Genomic DNA, 8,299 nt, shown 5'->3' with positions numbered 1-8,299 from the left:
AAGAGCTCTGAAACCTTGTGAACAATGGAGGATTTAAAAGAAACCGCTTACAGTAAAGGACATTAAAAAAAAAGACATTACACTTTTTTTGTTAATGAATTGACGCTTCTTGTATAGGAGAACTTCTTTTGTCCTTCACATTTGATGACTAATTTATAACAAAATGGCTTTAGAACAGTGTGTTAATGGTATTATGTCTGGCTCTCATGGTCTGCTTAATCAAGTGCTCTGGTCTGTCTTTTTCCCCTCTCCCTAAGTAAAAAAGTGCCATTTCCATTTTGTAGCAATTATGTTCTTCACACTGAGTATTGTGTTTTAATGGAAATTTTAAGGAGATTATTGCAGATAAATGTACTGATTTTTTTTAAACTCTCCAAATCTGCTGACTCCTACACTAATGCCGACTGTTTAGATATAAATTGGCATCTTTAATCTTTGCTTGTTGCCAGGACTGCCTGTAGCCAGACTTCACAAGAGCCATGTTTGCCTTCTGGCAATTCATCAGTCAATCTTCTCACCTGGGATACCAATGAGATTTTTCCAGTGTTGGAGGTGGTGTGAAACTAGTGTCATCGCTCCTCATACTTATACTCAGAATTGTATTTGGCAAATATTCTTTGCATGCTTTTGAAGTGTGGAAAAATTCATATAGTTCTATATCTATCCTCTGAGAATTGTGAGCTGGAGTCACACTTGCAGAATAGATTTTCCTTTTGCCTGTTCTCTGCAGCTGCTCAAAAAGCTGGTTCTGAGGATTGGCAGACCCTCAGGAATAGCATGGGGTGCATCTTGAGTGGTGAATCCACTGAGATCATGGAAAACCAGTTCAAATGAGCAGAAGTGCCTTTTTCCCAACTCACCTGTGAATCTCTTTTTTAAAAATATGTTTTATGTAGTGTTAAATATAATTTTAAGTAGGTAGGTAAGTATCGTTTTATTGTATATGGCCATAAGCCTTCACAATATCAAAACACTCTCAAAAAGTTTATACATTAACATACAGTAGAATGTTTCAACCTCTAGTAAAACAGAAAACACCTGTTAAAATTATTTCAACCTCTGGTCTTTAAAACCAATGAGACCTTTTAAAATCACTCACTTGGTTGCAATGGTACTATTTGATTTCTTTGCTCTAATTTTTCTAGCAGCCAAGGCAAAGAGAGCCAGTCTTGAAGAAATGAAGGGGTCCTTATCTGAGAGGAAAAAAGGCCATCTTTTCATAATCAGACAGGGGGTATAGGGCTGTCAATATCTTTGCTAAAAGTTTGGTCCTGGGTTCTACATATAAAGGACAGACCAGAATGTAGTGGGGAAGGTCTTCCACTGACTGTCCACATGTACACATGCGCTGGTCTACTGGAATTTTTTTATCTCAACCAGCAAGCATCTTCAAAGGCATAGTTTGAAAACACACTGAAGTAAGGGATCTCCTAAGATTATATGACATTATGTTGTTTAAGTAAGAGGCTCTTGAGTGGTCCTTTTTATTATTTTAAACCATGGAGCGAACCTCAATTGGGCAATCAATGTGGCATCTATTAGCTCATCCTCTCTAAACATCCATTCACGTAGGTTAAAGCAGGTCATCTGGAATAGTATATCTGTATGTTGAAGCAGGTCATCTGGAATAGTATATCTGGTAACGATATAATTAAGACATTCAGGGCGGGCATTGTCTTTGTCATTCAGTAGATGGTAACTAAATTTGCTGAATGCATCTGGACTTTTTAGTTGGATTTTTCCCCAAGATTTTAGAATCATCAAATGAGCTTGCACCTTCACTGATGGAAGTCCCAGTTCGGCTTGTAACAGGGCAGCCAGTGTTCCTTTTGGAAGTGCCAAGATACATCTCATAAATAGGTTTTGAACTATTTCTAACCTAAGGAGTTTCCATCCCCATATCTCGATGCCATACAATAATTGAGAAATTATTTTACTAACAAAGAGTTTCAGCACTGGGTCTATGAGAAAACCTCCTCTGGAGTAGTACAATCTCAATACAACTCCCATCATCTTAAGGGCTAAAGGTTTAGTAGATTCTATATAGAAACCATTTAAGGGTTTCACTAAAGGTTAATCCCAGGTATTAATAACTTTTTAAAATTTTAAATGACAACAACAACAACAAAGCATTCAAAACATTGAACTACATTGGAACTAGGTACAGTTATGCTGAAGCTTCTAAAATGCTACAAGTTTTACATTCGGTGAAATAGTTCATAATACTTTTCTGAAACCGTGAATTTCAAAGATTCAACATTAAACATAAACTCAAGAAAGGTAAACCATTTCAGATGAAGATTAGAGTTCATATGGTAATGATTAGTATTAGCAAGTACATCAGAAATCTTATCCATAATATAGAAATCCCAAATTTTCAATCTCTTAAAAAGATAATAGTAATTTCTTGGGGGATTTCCAACTACTGGCTATGACCACCTTAGCTGCTATCAATAAGGTTGAAATAAGGTCTTGTCTAATTTTAGGGATATGAGAAGCGCTCCAATAATCTAAAAGTATAACATCTGGTTGCATAAAAATCAAATAGCCTGTAATATCTTTAATTGCTAAAATTACTTTAGACCAGAAACTTTGAACATACGTACACGACCACCAACAATGGATGAACGTACCTCGTTCACCACAGGATCACCAGCAATGAGAGGGATTCAACGTGGATAATTTATGAAATCTTGTGAGAGTAAGGTACCATCTGGCTAGGATTTTATAACTTTGATTTTGAATATTTAATGAGGAGGATCAAAGTGATGGTGATGACCAGATTTTATCCCAATCTGAGGATGAGAATATAGTTTCGCAGTCAGTTTGCCATGCCTTTTGATAACTCAAAGGTTTTGTTGATTGAGAATAAAATAACTCTTTGTATATGAGCGATATGTAACTTTTAAATTTGTTTAGGTTTAGTTTCATCAGACGCTCAAAAGCTGTGAGTGGCCTGTTTAGTTCCATGTGCCTCTTAAAGGAATCAACTAAGTGGGTAACCTGGTTATATTCGAACCATGATATTGAACAATTGTGGTTTTTTTCTAATTGGTTTTTGGCAATAACACAATTATTTGCAATAATAGAATGAATATTATTAAGTTGATTTCCCCCCCCACGTTGTGTAAGTTAAATGAGTTTGTCCAGGGAGGAACCAGGAAACATCCGTGAAGATTGTCATAGGTGAAGTAGGTTGAGCTAAGATGTTTTTCCATTTATCCCAGCTAGTCATTATAGCGGAGAGAGAGATGTTTCAGTGAAGTGATGATGGTCTATGCGAGCTGATTTCCCATAACAAGGATTGGAAAGGGACTCGAGGTAAGTAGGTTCCTTCTAAAACTTTCCAGTCTGTTGTGAAAGAGGTGCTGTAGAATTTTAACATGCCCAACAATATCGTAGCATTGTGATAAAGTTGTAGATCAGGAAAGTCTAAACCGCCTGAAGTTTGTGATCTTCTTAATGTTTCATAAGAGACTCAATGAAGCTTTGAGTTCCAGATGTATTTGGAGGTCAAAGTTCTCCAATGTTTAAATGATATAGGTGTTTCAATTTGTATAGTTCTAAATAGATATTGAAACTTAGGTAGAATAAAAGTCTTGAAAATCTGGATTCTTTCTATCCATGAAGAGAGTGCTGAAGCTTTGTTTAGTTGTAGATCAGTAAAAAGTTTGGTTCATGGTTGAAAATTGACTTTGAAGAGATCCTTCACATTTAACAGAATCTGGATTCCAAGGTAATGCCAGGATTTTGTCACCCATGTATAGTTATAATGATTTTCTAATGAATTGTTGTTGAGCTTCGGTCAGATATATGGGGTAAAGTAAGGTTTTAGCATGATTAATTTTAAGACCGGCTATTTGACCGAAAGATTCGTGTAGCCTAACAATGGGATTTAGTGAGGCTGCCGGTTGAGTTAAATAAACTACCATATCATTGGTGAAAAGACTTAATTTGATTTGCTCTTTACCAATGGGGATTCCGTGGATGCTGGGGTGGGCCCTGATAGCCTGCGCTAGTGGCTCTATAGCAAGGTCGAATAAGATGGGAGAGAGTGGGCACCCTTGCCTCATTCCACATGAAAGTTTGAAACTAGGAGATGAGGAGCCGTTGATTCCAAGGAGAGCTGTGGGAGATTTGTAGAGTGTATGGACTGTTTTGAGAAATTAAGGACCAACACCAAAGTTGTCAAGGACTGCTGCAAGATAGGTCGGTTCTACAGTGTTGAACGCTTTCTCCACATCAATGGAGAGGATTAATGATGAGGATATTTTGTTTGAAAGACAGTACTGTATGATGTCAATGGTTTTCCTTGTGTTATCCGCAATATCCTTTCCCAGGATAAAACCCATTTGGTCTGGGTGTATCAGAGAACCTATGAATTTGTTGAGTCTCGCTGCCAACGTTGCCATGAAAATCTTATAGTCCGTGTTAAGCAATGAAATTGGGCGATAAGATCCTGGGTTGGTCAGGTCTCGGTCTTTTTTAGGGATGACTATTATCTTTGCCTGATTCCATGTTGGAGGAATGGCTTCACCATTCATGATAGAGTTACAGGTGGTGGCTAGATGTGGAGCCAATAATGTGTTAAACTTCTTATAGAATTCAGCTGTGTACCCATCACATCCAGGTGATTTGTTATTCTGGAGGCATTTGATAGTGTCTTCAATTTCTTGTGATGTAATCTGACTATCCAGAAGATATTTGTTCTGGGAAGTTAAATGTTTTTGTAAACTATGTCTGGAGAGAAAGGAGAGAATAGTTTCCAATGAGGGATTCTCAGATGTGTAAAGATCCTGATAGAATTGATGAAAAGTAGAGATAATCCCTTTGGTAGTATGATGTCGCCTTTTTTGTCCCAAATTGACGAAATTAGATTGTTAGCTCTTTTTTTCTTTAGTTTCCAGGATAAAAGCTTGATGGTGTGTGGCCCTTTGTGCCAGTAGCGTTGTTTCAACAGGATTATATTCTTTTGTATTTGGGAAATTTCAATCGATTCGAGCTTTTTTATTTCTAGGAGTAGTTTCCTGTATGTCTTCTTGTGTCCAAATTTCTGATGTTCTTCTTCTAGATTTTTAATTTTGTCTTTTAGCTCTGATTTAATTAGTTCTTTTTGTTTTTTGCAGGTGGACAGCCTTGAAAGCGTCCCACACAATATGCTGAGGAACACCACACAAATCGTTAAATTTAAAATATTCCACTGTATTCTTTTCAACATCATCTGTGATTGAAGTCATTAATAAAATATTATTATTAAGTCTCCAAGATGTGTCTCATTTAGTGCTGTCAAGGTCTTGCATACTGCACTCACCCCAGGAGTGGTCGGACCATATGCAGTTGTCAGGGCTATTTTTGGGCAGGAACGCACAGGAACGGAGTTCCGGCTGGCTCCTGAGTTTGCCATGCCTAGCAGGAAGTCATTAGCATAATAGGGCACACCCAACAGCAGAAACTCATTAGGATTGGCTAAATGCGGGGTGTGTGGTCTAACATGCAAAGGGTTCCTGCTACAAAAAAAGCCCTGGGTTTTGACAACAAACAAGGTAAACAGAATAAGAAGCAAAAGGTGGGTGTGGCTGGATGACCACACTTCTGGTAACATGGGGGTGTGGCCTAATATGCTAATGAGTTTCTGTTGTTGGGTGTGGCCTATTATGCTAATGAGTTCCTGCTGGGCTTTTTCTACAAAAAAAGCCCTGGCAGTTGTCAATATCTGCTGAAATGAAGGAGTTAATAGTAGAGTCCAATACAATAATGTAGTTGATACGGGTATGCATGCAATATTTTTTTAGGGGAAATGTGTAACACCTTTCTGTAGGATGCCTGTCTCTCCATAGGTCACACAGATTGTGGCTTTTAAGAAGAAATTGAAATTTCATGGGGTATTTGGTATTCTTCTTTAATGGTGCTTTGTGTTTAGGTTCGGCCCTTGAACTGTCCAGGTTGGGATCTGAAATTAAATTTAGATCACCCCCTATTATATAAGGGCCATTACTGAAGGAGTCTAGAATGTTGTAAGTTTCCTTAATGAAATCCAGTTGCCCTTCATTTGGGGCAGAAACCGAAGACAATGTGAGAAGTTTATTGTTAATTACTCCTTCAGTCATGAAGAATATCTACCCTGGGGGTCTTTTTTAATCTTATTCATGGTGAATCTGATTTTTTTTACTTATTAGTATCGCAACTTCCCTTGATTTTGATGATCCGGGGGCTAGATATTGATAAGAAAAATAGTTAGTATTAAAAACTTTTGTTTGCTTACTGTTGAGATGCGTTTCCTGAAGGAAGATGATGTCTGGTCTTTGAGATGTCAGAGCTGATTGTAATCTCTTTTTTTTATTACGTTGATCAGACCGTGACAATTAAGAGAAATAAATTTAATTTCATTTTGTGTAGTCATGGTGATTTAAATATAAATGGCAAGATATGGCAAACCGTACAAGGTATGAGTTCATTAAGAGCTTGGAATTAAAATATTTGAATCTGGTTGTAAATACATAATGACTATAAGTAATTGGCAAGATATGGCACTGAGTATAAAATAGGAGTTCAGTGAGTAAAAATAATCTTTAGATGAAGCTTCTGGTTGATTTAAATTGATGAAGAAGGGGTTGAGTAAATAGAGAAGAACAATTTGGTGGAAAAAATTCATTAACACAGAAGAGGCAGCATGCAATAATTGTTGTTTAGACTGGGTGTTTGGGAGAAACCCAATACACATTACAAACATCTTTCCTTTTGATTTTAAGTTCCAAGTGCTCATTAAAAACTGTGAAATCAGTAACAGCGAAAATTCAGTAACCATACACAAATGAACCAACTATAATCCCTTTTAGTCAGGGAATGGTCAGGTAATGTCATAACAAATACAAAAAACTATGTAATAAACCCTGAAAAAGGAACTAGAACCCTTTGGGGCTCCCCTCCCCTATGAAATCACCTGAAGGTGAAATCTAAAAGATTGTCTCATTTAGCCCATCAATCATATAATTAGGCAATTTATATTGAAAACATTGGATTATTAAATAATTATAATGAGGAATTAAAAAATAGTAAACCTTTAAAGTAAACTTTACCACTTTTTGAATTCAGTCTCCCTTAACTTATTGTATTGAGATTATCATTGCCCCGTTAAAGGAAGAGCTGAAAATAAATGTAGTGAATGTTGTCTTTAAGTGAGGCAGAAGTTCATGCGTTCTTTTTGGATCTTGCCTTCCTCCAGTGGCGCAGGGATTGATCTTCATTTCCTCCGTCGTCTTCTTTAGGGATTTCTGATGGCAAAGGTAAGTTCAGATCTGATAACATTTGTAGACCAGCATCAAAATCATTGATAAGGTGTGTGGAGTCTTGGTGCGTAATTAGTAGCTTGCTGCATGTTGACCATTGATACTTTATTCCAGCAGATGTAAGTGCTGAGGTTATTGGCTTCAATATTTTTCTCTTCTGCAGGGTCTCTGAGGAGAGGTCTTGTAGAACAGAGATCTTCAAGCCTTTATATAAAAGAGATCCTTGGGCGCGTGCTGCAGTTACGATTGCTGCTCTTGTGCGTGTGTCTGGGAATTTAGCGATTATGTCCCTCGGTAGAGCTCCCTTCTGCGTTCTAATTCGGCCTGCCATATAGGCCCAGTCAATGTATGTCGCAACGCCATCATCCAATTTTAAGATCATAGTTAGGATGCTAAAAAGGAACGCAAGTCTGTCTGGCCTTCTTTGTTTTCGGGCAGTCCACGAAACTTAATATGAGTAGCTTTCAAGGGGCATTATACGATCGGTCGCCCACTCCTCCTGCTTGTAAAAAACCCGGGCGTCATCCTGTAGGGTAATGCTGGCCTCTAAAGCTACATCGGCCGTTTGAGTTAGCTTTGATAAAGCCATTTTCAGTTCAGTAAGTTGAGCCGTGACTGGCTTGATCAGCTCCGTGAAGGCGGCTGTCATGTTCTTCTCTAGCATTTGAAGGGAAGCAAAGAATTCCGTTCTCGAGACCGCCAGGCCTTCATTGCACGTGTCTGGGTTATCGGCCGCCATTTTAGGTTCAGTAGGCGATTGCACACCCTGAGGAGAGCGTTGCAAAAAAGTCGGGATCGCTTGCTGCGTTGTCTTTGAAGGGTTATTTTTGAATCGTAGAGATTTTCCCATAACTTTTGGTAGGTTTAGTATGCAAGTGGATGAGCTAATGGTGATGAATTAGAGAGGGTTCGTACGGAGCTGAGAGCTCAGGCGTCCATCTTTGTCAAGTCTGACGCCACGTCCCCCCAATCTCAGGTATTTATAAGATCAGCATTGCTCTATTGGAACTCCC

The 8,299-nt window shown here is 38.1% G+C and overlaps 1 protein-coding gene across 1 annotated transcript in view; it reads left to right on the top strand.

Annotated features, from left to right (window-relative positions):
• Window positions 1-3,268, top strand: part of OSTM1 (osteopetrosis associated transmembrane protein 1) — a 51,811-nt gene extending 48,543 nt beyond the window's left edge. Inside the window, exon 7 of the mRNA XM_015427481.1 lies at window positions 3,228-3,268. The gene's annotated coding sequence lies outside the window, so the exon portion shown is untranslated. The remainder of the gene's footprint in view (window positions 1-3,227) is intronic.
• The last annotated feature ends 5,031 nt before the right edge of the window (window positions 3,269-8,299 follow it).

The sequence above is a fragment of the Gekko japonicus genome, unplaced genomic scaffold, assembly GCF_001447785.1.
Source record: "Gekko japonicus isolate JY-2015 unplaced genomic scaffold, Gekko_japonicus_V1.1 scaffold3732, whole genome shotgun sequence".
Classification (NCBI taxonomy): Eukaryota; Metazoa; Chordata; class Lepidosauria; order Squamata; family Gekkonidae; genus Gekko; species Gekko japonicus.
The sequence above is the reverse complement of the archived record's forward strand: the minus strand, read 5'-3'. Positions and strand labels throughout refer to the sequence as shown.